Source organism: Zeugodacus cucurbitae, chromosome 6, assembly GCF_028554725.1.
Source record: "Zeugodacus cucurbitae isolate PBARC_wt_2022May chromosome 6, idZeuCucr1.2, whole genome shotgun sequence".
NCBI classification, from domain to species: Eukaryota; Metazoa; Arthropoda; class Insecta; order Diptera; family Tephritidae; genus Zeugodacus; species Zeugodacus cucurbitae.
This window is the reverse complement of record NC_071671.1, coordinates 15,064,457-15,090,530: the sequence shown is the minus strand read 5'-3', so window position 1 is coordinate 15,090,530 and position 26,074 is coordinate 15,064,457. Positions and strand designations below refer to the sequence as shown.

Genomic DNA, 26,074 nt, shown 5'->3' with positions numbered 1-26,074 from the left:
CAAGTTATAACTCAAATGATTACAGGTTAGTCTAACATTTTTATGTACGTGTTCATCTCAAAAAAGTAAGGGCGTGAATTAAAAAAACAACAACGAAAACAATTACTAAGGTAATAAATTGAAGAAGGAACGCCGCCGTTAAAGCTTCGAAACACCTACTTTTCGTGTGCGGTAAAAGGGCTAAATTTAAACCACATGCTATATAATTAACGAATTAAAAATAATTTATAGAATAAGCGGAGTTAAAATAAAATTAAATCATTCTCTACGAATGGAAGTGTCTAAGAGCGACAGCTGTCCTTGACCCCGAATAGACTACAATGTGGAATTAAGTATATTGAAAGTGTTGCAACAACTCATTCAGAGGGTGAGAATAAACTAATTCAAAGCAGACAGTTCATATAATTGGTTATAAAATTAGAGGAATAAGATGTTGCAAATAATTTAGTAAATTTTCAAAAATTAACTTAAATTTCCATAAAGACGCATGATTAACTTTCATAGAATCAAGAGACTACTTTATGAATCTTAGTGATTATGTTATACGAAAAACCCAAACTTAACAGCCATGAGAAACACCCAAGGGGAAAACGGCCGGTGATATAAAGAAAATGTATTACTTTATTTGTGAGCCGACGTTAGGAATTACAAATGTTGACTTCAAGATTGAAATGATTGACTACTATTCTTGTCAACTAAAAAGGCTTAGGTGGTTTTAATGTCCATAAAAAGAAAAAATATAATATATATTTTTGATTAATAAAAAATTCGATTCCTAATTAAATTGAAATTATAGTATATATCTTTTAATCTTAAAAAGTTAGTCTCCAACTAATAATGTTCAACAGCTTTAAGCTTCTAAGCGCCTGCTACCTCAAACACACCCTACTGTAATTTGTTTTCTATTCTTCATGGCATTATCCTTTTAAAAGTAAGTAGCGGCACCTCACTCACAAAGCATTTATTTTATGGCGCTCGGCGCCTTCCAGCTACTACCATTAGCCCACGTCATTTGTGCGAATGCCACAAAGTATCCAACAATACAGCGGCTAAACTTAATTGTAAGCCACTGAGTGTGGGGCACACAGAGCAACAGTAGTCGTTCTTACAAAGAATACAGTAGCTAATGACCGTTCAGTGCATTAAGTTGGCTATTAAGTATACTATTGACAGGAGAATATGAGTGTGTGGCTAAGCTTTGGTGGACAATTTTTAACCAGTGTTAAAACGTAGAGGATGGAGGAAGATTTAAAATGTGGTAGATTTAGTATTTATAGACCTGATTTTAGATATATATGGAGAGTTCTAATACAACTTTTAGAATCTAAATCACTAAATTCTAAATTAAGCTTTAAAGCTTTAACAGTGAAAAAAGGTCAGACAATTTTCAATAACACTAAGGTGGTCGTTTTGCTTTTTAAAAGGTGTTACAAGCTAAAAATTGTCTTCCACTTTGAATTCAATTTATGAAGACTATATTTTAATAATCTGAACGAGATTTATTCATATCAACTTCACTGCTCGGGCAAATATTTGTATAGAAAATATATAAATGATACGAAAGCGCTGCGTGCTCATCCAAAGCACCTAAGAGGACGTCAAAAATTCGTTATGCAAGCGAACACGTTTGCTGCAGTTGAGGCGCAACCCTTACATACTAAAGGCAGACTCAAGATAGCAGATCGCAACCAAACACCAACAAGCTCCGAACAACTTGGATTTCCCGCGTTTAATCTGAGCACACGGAAAAAAGAAGACGAGGAAGATAGAAAAAAGCGTAAAGAATGGCGTAGAACAAAAGATGCAAGCCAGCAATTTGAGTTGCAAGCAGCTAACAACGAAGATGACGAAGAAGCTTAGAAGTATCCGATGAATGCAGCTCTATAAACAACACTCTAACGACTTGTGGCCGCAGCGACAGCGTCACCATTAGCAATAGAAGCACTAGAAGATAAAAAGACATACAATAACAACAACTATGTATATGTATATGATGATTAGATTGCGCAGAGAGTCTTCTTAGGAGCCAGGGAATGCGTAAATGTGATGAGAGATATTCAATATATGAGCTTACTTGCATATAAAACAGCAATCGCAAGGAAGCTCCTGAAGTAACAAACGTTTGTTAATGCTAGAATTGCTTGAATTGTTTAGAATGATGTAGAATTGAGATTTCCTACTGTGTGCTTTGGTGGCACAAAAGAACATGCAACAGATAGCTACAGGTGCATATAGATGTTTGTATGTATGGTAGAGTGTTTGTTCTATGGTTAACAGTCGCTGCGAACATTTATGTGACCACTGCCGCATTCTTTGCGGTGATAAGTGCGCTGATATATACCATTGGTAAGTGCATACTCGTTAATATGCAAGTATATAGTTAGTACATATGTATATGGTGTGAAGTTATAAAATATGTATTATGCAGAAATTAATATCTATTCGTGTAGAGGAATATAAAATAGTGAAGAGAGTTGCAGTTGCTAAGTAAAAACAGTTGATTATGGTATGCTAAGGAAAAAATTGGATAGGGAGCTAAGGTTACTGGCAACTATACTGTGCAAAATTTTGGAATTAACAAGAATGCTTAGTGGTGTACCGAGCAACGGGTGAAACGTTTAAACCTTCAAATTTAATAAAAGTTATAAAATATTTTTTGTAGTTGCCACCTGATTTTTTGCCAAAATATGAAATAACTAGTTAAAAATTACCAAAAAAGCATTTTAAGCAAAATTGTATAAGCAAATAATTTTGTAGAATTACCATTTAATAAATTTTATTTTTTTTAATAAAATAATATCAATATTTTCAGATTTGATTTAAATGAGATTTGCCACTTTATTTTTATTATTATCCAGTGCTGTCATTTTTAATATATTCTGAAATAATATCAACAATAAATAATTAATAAAGTAAGACACTGAACTCATATGTTCTGATTTTCTCAAGATAAGTATATAAATTTCACAAATATCGACAATATGTTGGTGAGGTGTGGCATTACGTGGGACTCAGGTTTTGGTATTTTGAAGAAAAAGAATTTGGGGGAAAAATTATGTTTATACAAGCAGTATACTATTCGTGACAATATGTCTTAACGTCCAAAAGAGACTGATGTGGATGAAAATATCAAGAAAATCCCCAAAATAAGTTTGGACTGTCATAAAATGGGAGATAGCACACACTTTACCAAAGAAATGAGTTGGAAATCTGTAGTAGGTGCTAAGAAACTTTGCCTAGGTATAGCTTTTCCGATCTACTTCGTAAGGACCATGAACAATAAGGAAAATCCATCGAATTTTTACCAGTCCAAATAAATATTTTATGAAAAGATTAACCACTTCATGGACTACCCTATGAAGATACATTTATTCGCAACATATTCACTCACTAGAAACTCGCTGCACTCCTAAATATAGACTCCACGGTTCTCCTTCGAGCGCTGTGTCATTACACCCAGGAAGAGATTTTGCCGCAACCAATGATGCAATTAAGGAAAGTCACAAACAAATAAATAGGCCTAAATGAGAAATAACCATAGAAGCATACTCATTAACTCATTCACACACTCATATACGAACGGCAGCATGCGGTGTGCTTCACGCTACAGTTGTTGTTGTTGCATGAAAAATGTTGCATTTGATGACTACATGCACCTTATCGAGACAGTGCAGATCTCAAAGCAAAAGGTACAGCAAGTGTACACACACAGATGCTTACGCGTATTGGCAGTGACAGTGGCTGCCAAAACAAGGAACCTGTTTTGGAGAATTATTCATGAGTGTGGTGACTGGCCAACAACAACAACGCGTAGATGCAAGCTGAACGAGGAAGAAACAGAATCAAACAGCAACAACAACACTAGCTGCAAGAATTCAATGAACTCGATGGCGTTGGAGGTGACGACCGAATTTTTTTGCGGGCGCTACTATAGCTACTACATACACACATACACATATATTGGCATATAGGGTGTTTGCTCCTGTTATTTGCAAATTGATTGGCGGGGATGCGGTAACAAGGTTGCCTGCATACGAAAGCAAAATGTGTTGTACTCACCTTAACAAGCCTAAAAAAACGTAAAAAAAAAACAATTCAAAACAACAACAGTAACAAGAAAGTATTGCTTGCAAAGCATTTTAAAGCATATGTACACTTTTTATATTTTTCTTAGGCATAGGAGTGCGGCGCTCAATGATACATGGATATGACAGCTTCCAATAAAAAAGGGGAAAAAAGAAACGAATGCAAAGACACAGAGAAGTTTGTAGTAGAAAAATATATAGCTAAATAAATTTTCTAAAAATTTCAAAGTAGCGAAGATGAAAGATGAAGATACAGAAAGAATCCTACAATCTTGTGGGCTAAAACGAATGCCAAAACGTCGAGGAAATATTGTTTGCAATTGAGTAGAAAGCTGGGAAAGAGTAAGAAGAGTTTGAAAACGTTTAGTTAAAGTTCTGACGTAGCGTTGAAATAGATTCCATTTTTAAGGTTATGTATGGTTTTTAATTCCCTTTGTGTTCGATTGCAAAATCCCTTCCGCATTTATAGGTTCATGGATAAATTTTATATGTATATAAACAAATACTGAGTAGGAAGTGTTAAATTTTGAAAAAATATAAACATTTTATTCTTCCTGTGGAAAGTTTTGTGCACATTTATTTCCGCATCAGTCACTAAATTACCGCATTTAATTTTACTCAGAATATTATATTTGAAGTGCAAAATGTTAACAAACACACTAAATTGTTCAACACTTGAATAAATATGTTTAATTGTCGCGTAGATACAAATATATAAAAGCAGAATAATATTTCGATAATTTTCAGCCAAAGAATTTCGACTCTGAAAGAGTAGATATCATATAACTTTTCAGCTTGCTTTCAAAAGTTTTTGAAATGAAAACAGCTGAACACATGCTTTTATTTGCTCTATTCAAGAATAAAGAAAACGTGCTCGCCCTTTGCGTAAAGTGTCATTACCCTTAACCTTGAATTCTTGTAAATTTCAATTATCCTCTGTATAATTTGTATAAAATATTTGAACAAGTTGACTTATTTCGGTACTTTTATTCTATCAGAATACACATAATACAAATTAAACTGAAAATTATGTAATTTACAAGAGTGCATGGTTAAGCTATTAACATATTTAAACAGCCACGTATTTCAAGATGAATTGAAGTTATATATCCACGTGAAAGCATGCATTAATTCATACCACTTTTTAAAAAATATGTCAGCTGAATAAATAAGAGGGTTTCTACAATAGTTTCTAACTGGCATACAATTCATATATTTAGAATATTTTTGGAATTCTGCACGCTTTTCATTCTCTAAATTACTTCTTTGAATTAAAAAAGTACTCGTATAATAAGAAAATAATAAAATATGCGCTTAGCAAAAACACTTCTAATTTTTATAGGACGTTTTTTGATTTGGGAACTGTTCCGCTTTTTATTTTTACATCATACTAAATGTAGGCAAAGCTAAATTCTTAGTATATATGAACGAGTAAATTCCCGAAATGCGATATTTTAATTTATATGTAAAAAAACATATTTTAGTAAAGATCTGTTAATACAGATCATACATAATAAGCTTCTTCCAAAGATATGTATGTACACTATATTTCCTTAAAATAAATTCGTTGCCTACAAATAGGCGTACTGCAATTTATTAGGAAATTTATAATATAAATTTTATATTAAGGAAAATTGATTTTTTTATCAAAGTGGTTTTCATTATAGTTATTTTTAAGCAACATTTTGGAATGCTATTCTTTATTTCATACATACCTCTTAATTCAGAGAATTATTATTTCATTTCCACCTTTACAGTTTTTAATTACTTTTATTTTATTTTATTCTTTTACGAGTGTTAAAAGCCCAACGCTTGTGGTGGCATGCCGCAAGCAAGCCACGCACGCGCAATCATATATGGTTAACCTCACCAGCCGCGAGCACTAAAAGCAACTCACGTGTACCACTTTACTACTCTAGTGGTTCTTTCCTTGCGTACTTTTAATTTTTTGGTTCTACATGTTGGCATTTACCTGGTATTCGCAGAGCACACGCTTCACGCTCGTAAAACCCCGAAAAATGTATGCAATAAAAACATATTCACTTTAAAGTGGAAAAACGAAGAAAACTTACATATATAAATAAGCATGAAGGTAACATATGTTTTTGGTCTTGTTTTTGCTTTTTCTACAAAAACGTATGGTATATGAGAAATGTTAAATTTTTCCAATGTTTTGAAATGTCGTGTAAGCGTTCTGTTGCTGAGGACATCGCGGTATCATATGTCAATATACTATACATTGTACTTAAAATGATGTTAGAAAATAAACCTATTTTTCTGGCCACTTATTTAAATATTAATTCAGTGATTTTAATTTGAAAAAAAAAAAACTTCAAATTTTATTAGTTCTTCTTAAAGCATGCAAAATAATATCACTACAACAACAGGGTTTAAATTACAATTGGTATCAAAAATGTCATCTAAACCGCAGCGGACAGAGTTTCTATCTTTATTACATATATTATCACAGCCCGAATTAAAACCAACGAACTGCAGCCTCGGAGCAAAGCCAATGCTCTCTCACATACTGAGCGTGCTTTGCATAGCCAATTTACCAATTGCCAATAATATCACATAACAACAAATTCTTATTACACGCACATTTTGGAGGCACTCGCTTCTGGGTTGAATCAGCAGCGCGCAAAAATAAACATAAAAACAACAACAACAATAAAAAATGATTATTTATTTACGCCAATTGCCTACTTTTGGGTGTTTTTGGATCCAATGTTTACTTGGTCGAATTTGCTTGATTTTACACTTTCGTATACAAATATGTATAGTTATGTTTATGGCCGAATAAATACATACTCACTTACATACATATGTATATACAAACAAGAGATCATTGACTCTGATTCGCAGTGAAACAAATATTCAGCCTTTTGTGTATATATGCCTTTGTAAATATGAATGTGAGTATTTTTACTGCCACTGGCAGGTGCCGCTGTGAAAAACTTTTTCATAGGCAGTCACTTGGGCTATTAAATTGTATATACTGAATATTATTTAAATTTTTGTATATATATACACATATCAACTGAAGTCTTTATAAATTAAATATTTTCCTCGCGGCAATTTGAAAATGACCAAAACTATAAACTCTTCAGCCCAAATTTGCTCATTACATTTAAGATTGTTTTCAATTGCTCAAAAACAAAGAAAATGCCACCAGCCTTAGAAAGCGGAACGAAGTGACAAGTACCGGATTTTTGAAGATTTTCATTATTCTTTTGATGACCTCAATAATACAAGTGATTTTGCGTGTTTTATTTGTATGCATATATTGAACATTTTAATTTTGTTAAGATATTTTAAAAAAGCTGCTAATTTAGATTTAAAAACAATTTTATTGAAAAAAAATTAATGAAAAAACAGAAAAAAATAAAAGAAATTAAACAAATTTTAATATGTATTGCACAATCTCTATAAATAAATATTTTTCTATGTAAGCTAATCGTGATAGAAGTCAAACTTTTGTACAAGATGAAATTAAAGTAAACACAAAACACACTTAATGAACGACTGAGCGGCCAAGCGCACCAGCGAAGAAGCGGCTTTGAATTGAAGGTGCACAAGATGATTGACCGGTTTACCAGAAGACACCAACGGCAGAAATAATAACAAATCAAAACGCAGTCAGCATATGCTGTGTGATAGGAGGGGTGGACAGGCAGTGGTAACTGGTATGTACGTAGACAGAGAAGAAGAAGAGTCATATGAAATGACCAACTGCAGTAAATTATCGCGTAGATCAAAGACATTAAATGACTTTCGTGGCAGTTGAGCGAGTTTTTGTTGTTGTTATTGTTTTTTTCAGCGAATTCGTTTTGCTTTTAATTTCTTAATTACAAATGTTGTTGTTGAAATATGGTGGTGGTTGTTGCATTTATAGAAATATTAATAATTGCACGGTGCAAAGTAAACAATAATTAATTATGTCTCGACATAACAGTTAAAAATTGAAGCAAGACAACAAAAATAAATAGGCAAGCATAGCAATCAACTAACTTACCGTTAAACGCAAATTAATTCTGTATCGCTACAATTTGTTGGTAGATACGCGCCGCGGGAGACTGCAGAGTTCACCTTCGTGTTTCCAAATCGAAATTAATTCTAAACTGTCGATCAGTCGAAAGAAAGTGAAATTTATGACGGCAATTTTTGTTGCTCTTGTTTTTGTAATTTTTGTTTCTTGCAATTTTACTTTGTTAAATCTTCTGCCACTCTTTAATTAATATATATTCCGCTTAGTTTTGGCACCGAATCCGGTATGTTAATGAGGCTGTTGTTGTTGTGCGTCGCCGTTGGTTACCGCGTCTATGAGTGACAGGTTTCTCCTTGGTGGCGTGTAACTTGCTTCGCATTGATTTTGTTGAGTTACAGCTATGTGTGTATTATGCACATATTTTACTTTGCTATTTTACTTTTACAACCAATGCTCACTGGCAAACGCTTCTTTTTACACAATCACGGTTTTTATTAGTCTTTTGGGATGTTGCTGTTTGCCTTTTCTTTTTCTTTTGAGAATTTTTCGCAAATGATTATATGGAGTGAAATGCTTTATTATAGCCGTTTTAGACTGGTATACATAAGCGTAATACACTTTTGGATAATTGAGTTTATAGTTTCACCGGATTATTAATCTGAAAAGAAAGAAAAGCTGAAATTAATATCTATTCCAAGCTATAATTTGTTATGTATAAAATATTTGTGTAGAATATTAACTTGAATAATACAATTAATAGTAGAATTTAGATCTGCGAAATCGAAAGTCAATTCCTAAACATAGACAACATTTAGTTATTGTAATACAAACAACCAACAATTACTTTAAAGATATACTATATCACCTATAGCTAAAATTTTTTTTAAGCTAGACACCACGTTCAGTTAATGAAGATGATATGAAACATAAATTTTGAACTGTAAAATGGAAGAATACCCTGAATGTAGGCAACACTTTGGAGAACTAGTATAATTAATATTGCCTACATTTAGGAACATTAGCCGCCAATAGCCTTAATTAGTGATTTCTACACACATTTTTATATTATGTTACAGTTCGATGGAAGCAATGGACATCCCTGAATCGACCAAACACTGAACTAACGATCTTGTGATCCATAAACTGTAAAATATGAAGCATTCATGTTTAAGAGGTGTGGGAGTTGCCAAAACTTCTGGCATAATTTTTCGAACCGAAGTCCCGCTTCGTATTGCCGTGAGTTGAGTATGCTCCCGGAGGTTCCAAAATCAAAAGAAAACTTCTTTAATTTAATTGTTTAAGGTATAACAACAAAATGTCTAATCAAAAACCAAAAACTGATTAGTATTCATGCTATCACATAATCATAATCCCCTCTTTACGAAATCATTTTAAATTCCAAACATTTAATAATAGTTACAGCATCAATTATTCACGCCTACATACGTATTTTACAACTTTTATTATACATACAGACATAAATCATTCATTAAATGTTTTCTCCACCCCACTTTAGTGTTATAGCTTTTTCTTCTGTAGAGAGAAAACAAACATAAAGAAAAACGCCACAATAATCACCATTTACAAACCGGATTTCTTCAAATGCTCGAAACATAAAAACGCTTATCAATTCAGCAGCGAAAAGTGGAAGGCAACATTAGCGCAACAACAAAATAGTAATAAAAGAAAAACAAGTAAAAAAAGGTGAAAATAAAACGATTTCTGCTTCAACGGAAGTGTTTATTTGTAGTTACTTGCAATGAATTACTCCAAATCTTCAAACATTCAATTCTACTTCCGAATTCTTCCGCTTCTTTTTATTCACTGCTTTATTATCCAGCTTAGGAAGAGCTGTGTAGTAAATAAAGGAACAGCATGTTCCGAGCACTACATAAAGAAGTACGGATAGCTGTGGAGCTTTCATTTTTTATTTTCACTTGAAATGCAGATTGCTTATATTCAGTAATTAATAAGGAGCAAAGGAGCACAAAGGAGCGTTAATAAATAGTAAAATATCTCATGATTCAACCCATTATTAGTTGCCTTCGAAGATTAAGTAGGAAGCAGATGTTCAAAACTCCACGAAATTCATTTATTTATTTTCGACTGTGAGCTTATGATCTCATATAAGCAGCGACATAGTTTCGGTAGAGCTTTGCAAGCTTTGGAATATAATGTAAGGATTTTCATGGATGCTTTCTTGAGAAAGTGGAAGCGACAGAGTTTCATTCTACAAGAAAGCTTGATATGCACAAAAAGCTTTAGTAAGAACTTTCACTGCCTATTAAAAAAGAAATTACTCAAAATTAATTATAATACTTTTCGGTATAAAAGCTTACACTATGAAGTAAACCTTTCAGTAAAATGATTTGAACTTGCATCCATATAGGTGTAATTTATCATATTATATTGAACATATATTTTATACAAAACATGTCTTGAAGCGCTTACAAAATGTGGAAAGGAGCATTCACTCACAAGAAAACTACCGAAATTTCTTTTAAGTGACAATTTACAACTTGCTCAAGAATCTACAGGGTATAAGACTGTCGCCATTGATCGTCACTCCCACAACACTTAAGTGTCCACAATTTTTCGTGAATTCACCAAGGCTTTCTTGTTGCTAAAACTTGTATAGCTACTGTTGTTCTTAGTAGCACCATTGTTTTCGCCCTTGCTGTTTGTGATTTCCTTGCTATCCTTTACATTTTAGGGTCCATTGTTTTGCTGGATTACTTGCGCGCAAGACTCTTAAGTGAAATTCATCATTGTTGTACACAAACAAACATATCGAGATAGTTGGGCGAAGGCATTGTATTCAGTGGAGTGCTGCTGTTACAGATTTATTTTGCGTTTTGTTGTTGTTTTTATTCATATTTTTTTCGTTTGGTTTGCACCGACTAGCATCCAAAAACTTTTACTACTGTCTTCTTCAAGCTCTTGTAGCTGTGAAATGTTTGCTATTATGTAGTTGCAACACTGAGGGATTTTAATATATTCTTACGTAAAGATATGTATAATATATATTGTTTTATATTTTGTGAATATTTGTTGTTGTTATTCTTTGTATATTTTATTATTTATAGGCGCTAGTCTTAATGCTATCATATTTCATTCTTCCGATTTTTTTCTTATCTTCTCTCCGCCCTCACTTTGGTGGCAGATATTCAACAAGTATTGCAATGACTTATCGGTAGCTTATGCCTTAACATTCTTGCAGTTAACAGCATTGTAAATAAATATAAAAGATAAGTATGTACATATGTATATACAATACTACATGTGGAATATGGTGCGAGGGATATTGTAGTTTCAGTTACTTTGCAACTTCTGTTATGAGTCTCGTCGCGACTCAAAGTCACGGAAAAGTAAAAGATTTGGAGTACAGGAATGTAAAACAATTGTCAAGAGATAAGCAAAGAAGTTAAATAATTTCTCCAAGTTTTTTATTACATAAGGAGAAGTCAAATTTTACAGCTTATAGATTTATAATAGAGTAAAACATATTCTGGAATTCTGAGCTGACCCAGATTTTGTTCAATTCTGCAAGCTTTTTGTGCTTGTTAATCTTTTAATTTGCGGATTAATATGATAGGTTTACACCCTGACTAAGTTCAAGGTCAGATAAATATAATGAAATACATTACTCTGTTCTAATTAAAACAAACCTGTAAAGTTCAAAGTTTCAGTTCAAAAGATGTTTTATAACAAACTAGTTATTGCTATCCCGTCCTACTTTATGGTGCAGAAGTGTGGACGGTGTCAACATCCGATGAGGCAGGACTAGGAGTTTTGGAGAGAAAGGTTTTGCGGAAGATTTATGGTCCCTTAAACATTGGCAACGGCGAATACCGCAGACGATGGAACGATGAGCTGTATGTGTTATTCGACGACATAGACATAGTCCAGCGAATAAAAAGACAGCGGCTACGCTGGCTGGGTCATGTTGTTCGAATGGACGAAAGTGCCGCAGCTCTGAAAGTTTTCGATGCAGTATCCGCTGGTGGAAGCCAAGGAAGAGGGAGACCTCCACTCCGATGGAAGGACCAGGTGGAGAAGGACCTGTCTTCACTTGGTATTACCAATTGGCGCCAAACTGCCAAAAGGAGAGATAAGTGGCGCGTTGTTGTGGACTCGGCTATAACCGCATAAGCGGTGTCTACGCCAGTCAAGAAGAAGAAGAAGTTATTGCTATTGAATAATGTTTGCTTTTGTTAACATATTCAATAATCATCTTCCTATTTGTTTAGTTCCTCACTTATATTGATCTGTTTTCAGACATAAAAGAAAACACTTGCTAAATCAGTATACTCCGAAAATAGTGATAATATTTCAGTCTCTTCTATTTCAAAATACATGCGCGAACTGAAGTTAGTTTAGTTAATCGCTATTCATCTCACAAAATATCCATTTCGTCTAATCGTCGTCTAATAATCTTTATACATGTTTCTTAAAAGACTAACCCACTCGCATACCTTGAATTTAATTTAATTTCGCTGCACACTTTTGGTTATAAACTCGTTCACTTCCTGTGTTCTGCGCTATATACAACGAATAACAGTCATAAAAAATACTGACAGTCAGCAACAAGAGACATATATTGAAACTGAATCGTTGGCCAATTTGTTTATGGGAATCAATTTACGCGTTCGCATAAAACTGGAGATAGGTAAATGAATAAAAAATATGTTTAGAAATACACAACTCTTCGTACACTTATTTTTCAGTTTTTTTTCTTTTTTCTTTTTATTTATTTAACTTTCTTCTGCTAATTCTACTATGTATTGCCGTGTGAAATTTTCACCGATTTCACTTACATAAATGAGTTTTAATTTATTGGTATTATCATAATCATTTTCGAGTTGCCGTTATTTTACTTGCTTCTTATGCTCTATGTACTCTTATCAAAGAATATATATTACTAAGTTGTTGTTATCTAGCTTGTAGTTATCCATTTGAATTTAATACAGAAACGTAAGTAGGTCTTTCTTACTAAAGTGATATAATAACTTCATAATCTTTATTTCTCTTTGATTATGCCAGTTTATGTGCTTTATACCATTTTTTTCGATTATTCATTAATATAGTGTAACTGTTTAACGCTTTGTTGGTATTTTATTATACCAGTTTATAAGATTGATACCAGTTGTTGTTCGATTTGTCAGTACTTTTGCTGTTAGGTACTATTAGTATATGATATATACCCTTTTCTCCCAGAATATTCATTCATCAATCAGTCAGTTACATCAATTATTATTTCTTCCTAAGCTTTGTCTTCATTTTGCTCTATTGTACAAATTCAATTTGAGTTTACTTATTTTATTTTAATATTTTTCCAAAGACCATTAAACAATTAATATTACATAATAACCCAATTTCTGAGTTGAGTGCTAATTGGTATATGTTTATATGATGTGCTTATGCAAGAAGGTATAAATTAGAAGATTTGTTTCTCCGTGTTGCAATTAGCAGTATGTTGGGTTATTAGCGACAGGCAGCTGTTTTCTTAGCATGTCATTTGAAAGTCTTATGCAAATCTGGTCAACCATTAAATCAACACAAAACAATGAATTGTATTTTAGTACACAAAAAAAGTTCACGAGAATTTTAACTAAGAATACCTTAGATCATATGAACTAACTGCTAATGCAAATTTATATTTTAAGTTACACAAAGATTACGTAGAAAACATATTGCTAATGCTATGACATCAGTATTTGACTCCTTCAGTCATGAAAAGTGGCGAATCATACAAACAACGCGTAAAAGTCAAACGGGAATAGAATAACAAACAGTTATATCACTGGAATATCTTATATACTATTGAATTCAAATATTTGATTCAACTATTTTTCATTTTCACTTTCAATAGTCAATCCTTATCTAGAATTATGAAGTATTTTTGTCGTAAAATTAGCTTCTTGGTACTTATTCCAACATCTAATCATCTTGAAATTACTGAAATTGTTGTTAGAACTGTTGACGATATACAAATATACATATGTGACATTTATTACTTATCAAACCATCTTCAGAAGCGATTAATCTTACTGAGTTCAATCAAAAATTAACACACATTCCAAATCGCACGAGAATATGATTGCAACAATGAGTCTTTACGGCAATAAGTGGCTACCAGACCACAACGACAAATGGAGCTTTACCTCAGCAACCAAATTGTTGCATGCTTCAAGGAGCTCATAAGTATGCGAAAAAGGATGAGGATTGATGGCAGTGAATGAGCAGAGGCAATCAGAGCTGAGCAGCACATAAGCCATAGCAAGGTCGAGCCACACGCATTTACGTATATGTGGGTAAATTTAAAAATTATTGCGATATAAAGAAGGCTCATTAGACAACAATGTTCCTAAAGCGTTATATGCAAATGTTGCAAGAAATAGAGAGATATGTTGCCAAACATGTGAGAGTAATATTTGTTACTATATGCAGACATGTGCAAAGGATGTTTGTAAATATTACAGAAAATAATCAAAATCAGCTGTGAGAGAGCTAAAATATACAGTTATAGAGGAAGAGAGACCGAGTTCGAAACGCCGCCAATGTCCTTTATCGATTTTTAACAGCAGCGCAGTAAGAGCCAGCGAATTCAGTCGGCTTCGCAGTCTGTCATTGATTATAGACGGAAATGTTGTAAACGAACAATGCAAAAGTACTGGATAGTGAAAAGCTACGTAAAACAATATGACAATAACACTAGCAACGTTAATACAATGCGCACTTAAAAAAAAATTAAATATATTTTTGGTAAAATCATATTGTTGAAGATAATACAACCGAGCGAAGTCAATGAACGTGCTAAAAAATGAAATCAACAAGGAAATTAATGGATAAATAAAGTGCAAGAGAGCGTGAAGAGTGGGCGGAGAAGCCAAACAGGCCGAAAAATGCTGCTGTCACTGATGCGTCGCTTACAGCGCAGTTTCAAAAATGCAACAAAAACAAAACAGAGACACATTACAGTTCCTACTACGAATGAGAAGTAAAAGACACTTGCTATAACAGATACACCGATATAAAATATTGCAGCAGCTGCTGTAAGCGGCATGTAAGAAGTTAACAGAGGTGTTAACATACTATCATAATTTTAATGTTACGGTGAAATTAAGCATAAATTATAATATGTTACAACTAGTAGTCTGTCAGGGAAAGAAAAAAGCAATAAATTAAATTAAAATATATAATAATAATAAAAAAATAAAATTTTTATTAATAGAAAATCAGAAATTTTATAGTTAATAAATACCTATGTTTAAAAATTATTATTTTTTAATTAAAAATAATAATAAAGTTAACAGAAAAGCTAATAAAAGTGCAATAAAACACCCATAAAAATATCTTATAAAAGTATAGTATTGTATATGGGGCATTCTCTGGAAAAAAAGCCACTTGAAAAAAAAATTCTTTATTTTCTTTGGCAATTATATATCTTATAGTACATGTAAAACCTAAAATAAAACATATGGTTTTAGGTCTGTGTAACGCGGGGTTGCCATATTATAAGGGGCCAAAGTTTTTTGTAAAAAAATGTTCGAACCGCCATAACTTTAAAACTAATGAACAGATTTTAAAACACCATGTGACTTTTTTGTACAGAATTTCTCAAACTTTGAAACTGTATATCGTAAAAATTTTTAAAATTAATATTTCGTAGCAAAAAATGAAAAATTTTTTTTTTTTGGAATTTTTAACAACTTATGCCCCCTTCGATTTTTTTCGAAAATATCTTAAAATGTTCCTTATTTCATCACCTTTTTACCCCCCAAAGGGAATTTTGGGACAGCAATATTTGTATGAGCTACAAATAAAAAAACAACTCAGAACATGATGAAAAATCATTGATTTATGCACTATTATTATCAGAATTTAGCGTAACCCAGGATTAACGACGTGGACGTAGCAGACATTTAATCCCTTTATGTTTTTTTTTATTTTTTAATATTTTTTAATATTTTTTTTTTTTGTAATATAAAAATGCGGTTCTAAACACAAATAATATCAAGTAAAGAAAAATCAAAAAAATATTTTACTAAAAATAAAAAATAAAAAATAAAAATATAGTACTACAACATATAAATAAAAAACATGTAAAATTAAATGGAATAAAATAACATAAAAAAAAAACAAAAAAGTATAACAGACGGTCTCAGGAATTTTTTTTTATTTCATTTTAAATTTTATTTAACATTGTACTTAAGTTTTTTTGGTTTTCACTATTATATAAAATTGACATACAAAAAATTAAAAGGCATGAATGTTAGAAAGAATAAAAGCATATTTATGTAAACAAAAAACTGTATTTATTTGTCAAAATGGAAAAAAATATTGGAAATCGGCTGATAGAAAAACGTAACCATAGTTAAGTCAAATGGTGAAACTGAAATAGATAATTTTTCACTTAAATTTGTTTAGTGAAACCGGCTGTTAATGAAATAATAAATAAAATCATGATTTATAAACTAAATTAAACAAGAAAATCAAAGAAATAGCAAAAAAGCAAACATATCATGATCACACTAATTTAAATATAACGAAAATTTATTGAAATTGTCTAAATTAAAATAGGCAATAATACGTCATTTGTAAAATAAATTTAAGTTCAATTACCTAACACTGACGACTACTTTCTATTAACATTTGCTATATAGGTACACTCTTTCAACAAATTTTATTACAAATATAATATTCAATATATATATCTTTCTAGGCGCTAAAGCAATGGCAAATTAGGCGCTTTAATGCTAAGTCAACAAACACAACTACATATTAACTTAATGCAAACTAATGTCAGACGCCACAAAGCATAATAATATGCTACACAGTGCAACAAAGTACAACAACAACAACAATAAATATAAAATAATTTTAAGTAAATGCAAACTGTAAATTTATGCGTCTTGTTAGTCTGTAGTAAATTATGAAATATATTCAACTGCAGAACACTACTGGTTTTCCAACAAGCAACTGGCGCCCAGAAAACAGCATAGAACGAAGAGAAGAAGTGTGTACTTGCCGCCGGTTGCATGTGACACACGCAAACCCACAGCTGAAGCAAACACCATAAACATACCAAAAGCGGAAACCCCACGACAATTCCGTTGTCACATTGTTTTTGGATTCTGTTAGTGTGTTTTTGTTTGCCGGTTCTCCACACTTTTCTTTGCTTAGTCTCTCAATTTTCTTCGTTTTCCTCACTTTTCGGGCCACAACTGTGACAATGTGACAAGTGCACACGCACCTGGTAAAGTAGCGGTATGCTGGTTTTGTTGTTGCCACTTAAGGTAATTTTTCTTATTTTTTCTTGGTTTGTTTGGGTGCTTCCTACGTTTTGTGTACATAAATTATTTGTGCACTCAATTAGTTAATTATTGTTTTGTTAAAATCTTGGAGACATTTTTTCAGACTTTCTGATTTTGATTACCTAGACAGTTTAGTTGTTTGAGGGATTAACATTAAATTAAGTACATTAATTGCGATGATTTTATTTTTAAGGGAATTATTTGATTTATTATAACTTTTGACGAAATATGCACTACTTTGAAATAATTCGATGAATTGATCATTGCATAGTGGATTCTGTCTAATTCTTTATTCTGTCTAATTATTTCTTCTGTCTTATTCCAAGCAACTGAAGTTTAAAGTTTTCGAATTTCACACAAATTACCTTCCGTAACTCGGAAATATTTCTAACTGGATTGTGGTGATTTCAGTTAGCGAAGTTCAACTGTATATAAGTCCTTTAGAAACCTATGAAGGCTCTAAAAGCCCTATTTTTAAATTAGCAGACACATTTAATGGTAGATCATTTAGTTTCATAAGTTAGAGATTTTGATTTCATTCTTGATAATATTTTCTCAATTAGAATATTTTTAAAAATACCATAGGACTTTAGAGACTACTGACGTTTCTTTCTGAATACTTTTACTCACGTTTTGGCAAAAAATAACAAAAAATTTAATTCACCGCAGCGTAGCTGGAAGTAAATTATGGGATTATACCAAGTAATTGTTTTGTATCATTTTGTACTCTTTATATAACATCATAGCTGGAACTTCAAAATAACACAAGTTTTAAAAGTTTTGAAATTTTTTTAAGTTTTATCATATAGCGGGAAATATTTTTTTATGTGAAAATTTACTGAGTTTGGTCCAATAAAAATCTACATAGGTTCGTAGAACCAACTTTTTTGAGAACGACAAAAGTCCGCCTCTTCACACTTAACCATTCACTATTAATTACCAATTTAGAAGCAATAGAAACAAAGGTTTAACCTAAACTCGAATCGCATTATTCTAACATGCAATAATATTTTGTTCTTAATATTTTTTATAAATTTTTTTTTAAATTTGGGTTTTCACTTAACCTGGACCGTATGCCTTTATTATTGGATTTAAGAGATTTTTATCTATAAATAGCATAGGCTCCAGCCGCTATTCCAACTGAACTGAGTTATAAGCAGCAACTGAAGCTTTAATATTATTTGCTTTTGTTATCTGTAAAATGCGGTTGCTTAAATTATTTTGTAATAAAATCATTTTTATTTTACTCAATTACAAAATATTTTAAAACTAAAATTTTTTGACTACTTTTCGTTTTATATCCATTTTTTGTTCACTTTTTACTTTTTTTTTTAATACAGTTTTCGTTAAATTATTGAGAGTGATAGATAGTGATAGAGACACATACATATGTATATTCAACTTCAAAATTTTATCACAAACTGAAAAGCTTATTAAACAACTTATTTAATCTCATAGATCATTCACATTGAACAAATGCGTTAAATTTAGTTAACTAGCATATGGAGAAAAAAGGATTGCATTTCACTGTAGATTTGACTTAACAAATCGGAAAAAATTTACTTAAAAAATATTTTCGAAATTTTAAGATTTGTTAAACACATATAATTTCGAATAATTTTTACTTCATAATCAAATACGGTCGTATCCTACTACAGCGGATGCCAATTAAATATATATTATATTTTCTTATAAACAACACACATCCAATTTCAGTACATAAATTTATGACTTTGCGAAATGACCATAGAAATCTATTCACATGCATGTGAGCTCTTACATACTTTAATCAGCGTTTTGTTTTGAACCGCTTTTCCGCCAGCCGCTTGGCACGTTTTCTCCCACAAATTCGCGTCGCACGCAATCGGCAGGTCAGCTGAAGAACGTGCGATTGTGCTATGCACTGCGGCACTTTATGAAAGTAGTTTCGTTATTTTCTCTTTTTCACTTTTCCGCTTCTCGCTCGCTGCATACTTTACACGCGCTCTTCAATGACCAATTCGATATCAGCAATAAAATTCACAATTTTTTATGCAAATTACTTAAGAACGAGTGATTTTTTGTTAACACTACAGCAACAACACGTTGGCTGACTGACACACCGCCGACTATTTTGTACGCCGCGCCGCTTTGCATTCAACACACAGTTCACTGGCACGACGCGCACGAAAAATATTCAAAAAAATTAAGAAACACAAAAATTCTTTATAAAACTTTAAAATATGCCAAAAAAATAAATTTTGAAAAATTATGTGACCTTTCAGCACTATTATTTATTTATATACATATATCACCTTTTCAATATTTTATTTGTTGCTTACACACGCGCACCTGTCACCATCAGCAACGGCCACGCTGTCAATATGTGTGTTACGTATATGTATATAAGTATGAAAACACTCACTGAATTCGAGTAGCAACGCGCTAACACGACACAACAATCTCCGCTGTATTTCGAGCAACGAATCAGCGCGGATAACGGCGAAACGAAGACTGGACTGCATGCGCGCCCCCAAAGCTAACCAAACTGCAAAAGCCAAGCCAAGCCAGCCAACAAGGCAGCCAAGAAAAGGCAAAAGCAGCAGCAGAGCACAAGCAGCAGCAGAGTAAAAGCAGCAGTAGAAGCAAAAGCAGCAGCAGAAGCAAAGGCAGGCGCAGCAGCACACGAATGTATTTGAAAAAGCACAGCGAACAACGCAAAGCAGCACTACAGCGTTCATTCGTCAAGCAAAGAGCTGGTGGATACACTTGCTGTTTGGATACATTGGGACTGACGTCGACGTCCATGGCTACGTTGGCGTCACAGTAGCTGTTAACATCGACATGCTGGCCGATGTTGTTTGCCATTGTGCGGTTCGGTTGGATCATGAAACATCGGTTGGGGCGAAACATGTTCGATTGCAATGAAGCAACATTTTGTTGGGAGCCCAGTGTTTGCTTGAGTAGTTTGAGAGGCACAGAATTGATTATTTATTTAACTTTAATATAAGTGAAAAATCCATAAACAATTGATGGGTGATGTTGAAAAATTAATTTAATGGAAATAATTACAAATCTTATCATGAACTTTCATAATAAGGTAAGACATTTTTATGAAACGTTAGGAGATTGAAGTAGAGCTAGGAATAACGTCATTTGGCTCATATCTATGCTGATTCAAATCACTTACATAATTAGGTATCCAAAATAGCCGATGTTTTTAAAATGCGATGAACTATAAAAGTTTCCTAGTCGTAAAGTCGATCAAATCTTAGATAATTGAGAGTTTTATACCCCAGTAAGACGTAGTTTAGAGCTTTTTGAAGACATACGCTTAATACACTGTTCGACAAGTGACTTTTAAATCTTCGATTTCAGAATGTCGGACAATTTTATTAATTTCAAGTGAGTTTGAATCTTTTTACATCCACTGTTTATAACAAATACTAGAAAGATACTGATATGTTCACGCATACTTAAGAATATGAGTTTGCTCCCGTTTGAAATCAGACAGAGTGAGGGAGATAGAGTTTTTAGAGAGTCCCATGTGACCGAAGTCAATAAAATTATTTGTTTTTGATAATTGTAAGCACGTCGCACAGTACATTACCTAGTTTCAGTTTCCACATTCCCAAATCACTCTTTTAAAGCAGAATTCCAAATAATTCAAAAATCTGTTTCCGAGGTATTAGTCATTCTTAAGCCGACAAATCGTATCTATCTTTACTGCATTTTCAATAGTACCTTTGAATATATCAAATACAATCGATTCGGAAATACCATCAGTTCTCCCAAGTCAAACAACGGTCCCAACTTCATCTTCAGTTGTCAAGAGTCCGGACTTAATTTTCCGTTTTGACGGCAGAAAAATCGCCTCTTTCCAGTACTGCTCGCCTAATCGGGTTCATAGGACCGGAGAAACCTTGAACTTATATCTGATCAAGATCTCTCAGTGGTACCGAGTGGTGGTACATACATATCCAAGCGTTTAGAGATTTAAAATAGTTCCCATATAATTTGCATATTCCACCCTTGCGTATAATGGCATAATAAACGTAATAACAACAGCAATTCCATCCACAAAATGTACGCATGCGCTGAAATAAATTTAAATTGTGATTTTATGATAATGTGTGTACTTTGGCACTCTTATTACATTTGTGTATTGCTCCCATTTCTGCTACCAGCAACATTGTTCTGTTGCAACAGTCAGCCATCGAAGAGATGCAATTTTTCACTTTTTATCGCAAACTTTTTTTCTTTTCTTATTCCACTTTGTTAAGGCATATGAGCGCCTTACAATGAGTCTGCACCAGTGGGGTTCCAATGCAGGCGATCACAGAAACAATTTCGGTCATTCCAGTTTATACAGCGGGCTGTTTCGATTCGTCTGCGCATAACTATTCACATAGGTACATATATCCCATTAAGCATTCAGTTTCGGCGGCTAGTTGGTGCGCCGCTGAGTTTTCATTGTGACTTCGAATCGATTTCCGCGGATGACCGTCGCTATTGTTGTTTCTGTTGTTGCAATTGTTGCTAGGCCGTGGTGATATTTTTAGTTATTTTTATTCTTTATTACCAGTGCGGACCGTCGATTGAATTTTGAATTCCTCGCTTGGTCTCTTTTTTGTCCTGGCGAGCTTATACCCGGGGGTCACTTGTTTGAATATATTCAACAGCAAAAGTTTGGTTAGATTAAGTGAATGATAATGTAATTATTAAGTCAGTTTGTATTCCAGCGAAGCCCTGGTTCCAGGTGATTCCAGGTGCAAAAGTTGTAACGATGCAAGATAATTATTAGATTATGAATCCCTTGTTTCTTACGTCATCCATCTCGTCAAAAGAGGGTTCTTCAACCATTAAGCAAATTTCAATAGAATTTTTCTTAAAACAGATATACAGAACTTTTTTTATTCGAGATTAGTGAAGTTTCTTTGAATTTGAGAGTTAGAAAACCTTTTGAAAAATTTTGGAAAACACTTTTCCGTAATATTTTAAAATTTAAACAAAATTTGTAAAATGAAGCATGTTGAGCAATGAAATGTAGTTTGCGTTCGTACCACAACTTCCTTACACACTATTAGTGTTTTGTTTTTGTTATCGTAGATATCCTGCTGTTATAGCTGCTGCTTTCATTGTTATTGCGCTGACATCGTTAACCTTGCTGTTGCTGCTATTGTTATTCTGTTGCCATGCAGCTTCCGAATCAATTCAATTGTTTTCGCCAATTTTACAGTATTGAATTTCTTCTGTGCCTTTGCCACAGCATGTTGCGCCAGCCAACCGATTTTCGTATTTTATTTCAGCTGTTTTTTATGATGCTCATCTACAGTGTTGTTGCTTGGACTGTTATTGTTGTTATTACTTGATGTTGTATTGTGATTGCGCTATTTGATATTCGCCTAGTTTGGCTGTAATTTACTGATTTAAATTTCGTAATCTGCGTGTAGGAGGCAGGCTACAAGAATTTACAAATAATTGGAGCGTCGGTGAAGGGATGTGGGAAGGAAATAATGAGAGAGATTCGAATTATTGCTATTTGAAAGATTAGTTGGCGATAAATCAAAACTGACAGTTATTATTAAGAATCGAAGCTTGCTAACACTAAAATAAGATCTAAAGGGAAAATATAATAATTGGCATTCGATGAAAGAGTTCTCGCATGTCGGATATGAAGAAGTTACGGAAACAAAAGAGTAGCTAAAGAAAAACCAGAACATGGATCATCGAAGGATCCGGCTAATAAGATAACCGTAATTTGCTACGAATAAGATAAATTACCGGAGCGACTTCATATAGTAGTAAACTCACGAATACAAGATACCTTCTGTTAAGTGTACTAAGATTTGCGACGTTGAAATAAGGTCGCTCTCTCCATATCCTACCTCGAAATGGTGTAAAATTGGTTACTTACTCTTCAGAATCAGAAACAAGATAAAATGCCTTCGGTGATCGGTTTCATACTATTCCCATGGTAATTCCCATTCCTATGTACACAAAAGAAAAAAGCTAAACAATCAAATCAATCAAATATCCACTTGCTTAAACTAAGTTTATGGGTAAAAATATATTAGTTCTCATGGAAATAAGTAATTGAGTAAATACTGATAAGGTGGATGATATGTATATAGTAGATAAGAATACTTCTGTCATTGCACTCAGTTGAACGGTTACGACTATTTATAACTATCCACGCTTTGCTACGCTCATAAATGACTTCTATTTAATTACCATTATACGTTTTCTTCGAAGTTCTGATAAGATTAGGACTATAGTTAATTTGTTTATTTGGTTTCTTATCGCCGCTCACTTGCCAGCCCAATCTGGTGCTCCCTTTATGACCAACGTAATGTAAGAGTATACATAAATAACTGCTTTGTGCTATATCTAAAGAGTCATATATTGAATGGAGACTTTATCTAATGTCACATACTTTCAGTAATATTAAATTCCTGTGCGTGGAAATAATATTATTCAAATTTAGGTGCTGAACTATTCAGTTTGACTTAGCAGTTCGTTGATGAAAGTTGTGTGTGTCCACTGGAAACTCCAGTATTGGGGTCCTACGAGGCAGTACCAAAAAATGTGATTCCTGTGGATTCTTGGGGTGAGTAGTTTTAAAGAAAAGTGTGAAGAATACGTAAAGTTCTAATTTTAGATTAGTATAAAATGTAGAAGCAGATTTTGGGTAGAAAAATGAGAAAATATTAGATAATAGCGCAGGGTTAAAGCTCAGCGTTCCATTTATGAATGTTAAAGATTAATACGGAAAAATAAATAAACAAATGTTCAGATTACGACTAAAAAGCTCAGTTATTTTACGTCCATGACAACTAGCCTAAATAGAAATAAGACTTCCAAGCAGATTTCTGATAATGGGATTTGTGGATAAATAATAGCCAACTATAAACGATCGGCCAAAGAATCGAATCTAACCGATAACAAGGAAGTTGTCAAGCTTGTAGAGGTGAAGTAGAAATTAGATCAGCAGAACCAGTTCTTGGTTAATAAGTAGTCAGCTTGGCAGTGTTTACAGGATATTCCGCATTCTGACTATTATATTTTTATTAAAAAACGTTTTGACGGATTTCTTTCATTTATTGATTCAATTAAAATAGTAATAAGGGAGTTTTAATGATTTGGAGGAACTAGAGCTGATTCGATTTTTCTATTAGTTATTAACTTTGTTATCTCATTTATTTCAGTGATCTACAACATGACCCAGTAGATTTCGCAAAACGTGTGTGACACGGTTAAAATGGATTTGGCAACATCGCATCGGAACTGCAGTTTAACTCAACAAATTGCTACAACGCTGAAATGACAAATAAAAGCATCTGTTATTTCTTTTTTTCAAATTCCGATCTCCAGGACATTTTAAATAACCTTGAATTATATAATAATTCATCCTTAAAAGTTTTTAAATACGCTTGAGATATCGAGAGTGTTTGCGCTAACAAGAAATCTACAAAAGTTTAATATATGCTGAAAATTATTTTATTTCCTCCTTGCTAAGAATACACGTTTTTAAATGATCTTAGTTGATAAACCTTTTTAACTTTTTTGTTTTTCGAACACGATTCGGATGATTTATCGTTAAATTCTGCATTCATAGTCGACAATTAATATATCCTTGCCGAAGAACGAAGCAATCGTTTATCGAAAATTGGGCTTCTTAACTCAACTGCCAGTGGTTTAAATAATTTGAATAAATTTATCGATAGCAAACATAGTTGACAAATACTATATATGAAAATATGTATACTGAAAGAGCTTAACTAAGAAGTTGACGTTTATATTCCTGACATTGTCAAAATATTTTTGTTACTCAAGTCTTTAAGTCTTTTTGATAAATTTATCAACAGTTGACAAATACTATATACTTAAATATGTATACATATTTTAAGAAATTAGTTAAGATTAAGAGTTGGCGTTTATATTCCTGCACATTGGCAAAATGTTTTCAGTGGTGTACTTGAAAAACTTATAAAATCCAAAAAGCTTTAATAATTTTGCAGCTGACCCTTAGCAAACTTTGAAAGCGGTTCTGTTCTGTAAAAAATTGTCAAGGATCTTGCACAAATCGCTTTTTTTCACGAAATAATTTTTTTTTTTAATTATTTATTTTGTAAAGAGCTTTAAAGCTTCCTAAAATAATTAAATTGACAAACTCCTTGTAATTAAAAAATCTTTAAAATTAATATTCTATGAAATATATTTTATAACACTAAATAAATATGTTTATTAATAAAAACTGTAATTAGTATTGCAAGCAAAGCTTTAGAAAGCTGTTTAATAAATATGTTTAGTACAAAAAATATTTCACCGTCCTTTGAAAGAAAAAAACTTTATAAAGCTTTATGTTACCTAACCGAATATGCAATTTGAGCTTTAGAAAGCTCTAAATTAAAAAAGTGTATTTTAAATGTTTTTTAATATTTGTGAATAAAAATAAATATGTATAATATATATATATATAAATATCTTTAATTTAAAACTTCGCAATGGTCATCAAAATAAAAGTCGGATAGAAGCCCTTTTCTGCCCACGTAGCATCAACAGTTTGAAGTTTAAAAGAAGTACTTTTCATTCAAGAATTTATTAACCTTTTGAAGATTCTTAAATCAGCTTATCACTCGTGACATCATGACTTGTGACCAAACTAAGCCAGGAAATAGTGTAAACATAGCACTTATGCCAGT

The 26,074-nt window shown here is 32.6% G+C and overlaps 2 long non-coding RNA genes across 2 annotated transcripts in view; one reads left to right on the top strand and one right to left on the bottom strand.

The window, feature by feature from the left end:
* LOC128922821 (uncharacterized) overlaps positions 1 to 20,146 on the bottom strand; it is a 56,087-nt gene extending 35,941 nt beyond the window's left edge. Inside the window, exons 1-2 of the long non-coding RNA XR_008472010.1 lie at positions 19,175 to 20,146; positions 8,101 to 8,731 (exon numbers count right to left, since the gene is read on the bottom strand). This is a non-coding gene — a long non-coding RNA (uncharacterized LOC128922821). The remainder of the gene's footprint in view (positions 1 to 8,100; positions 8,732 to 19,174) is intronic.
* Positions 20,147 to 23,361: 3,215 nt separating this feature from the next.
* LOC128922819 (uncharacterized) lies at positions 23,362 to 25,843 on the top strand. Its single transcript, XR_008472008.1, has 2 exons — positions 23,362 to 23,979; positions 24,578 to 25,843. It is a non-coding gene; the product is annotated as an uncharacterized LOC128922819 (long non-coding RNA).
* The last annotated feature ends 231 nt before the right edge of the window (positions 25,844 to 26,074 follow it).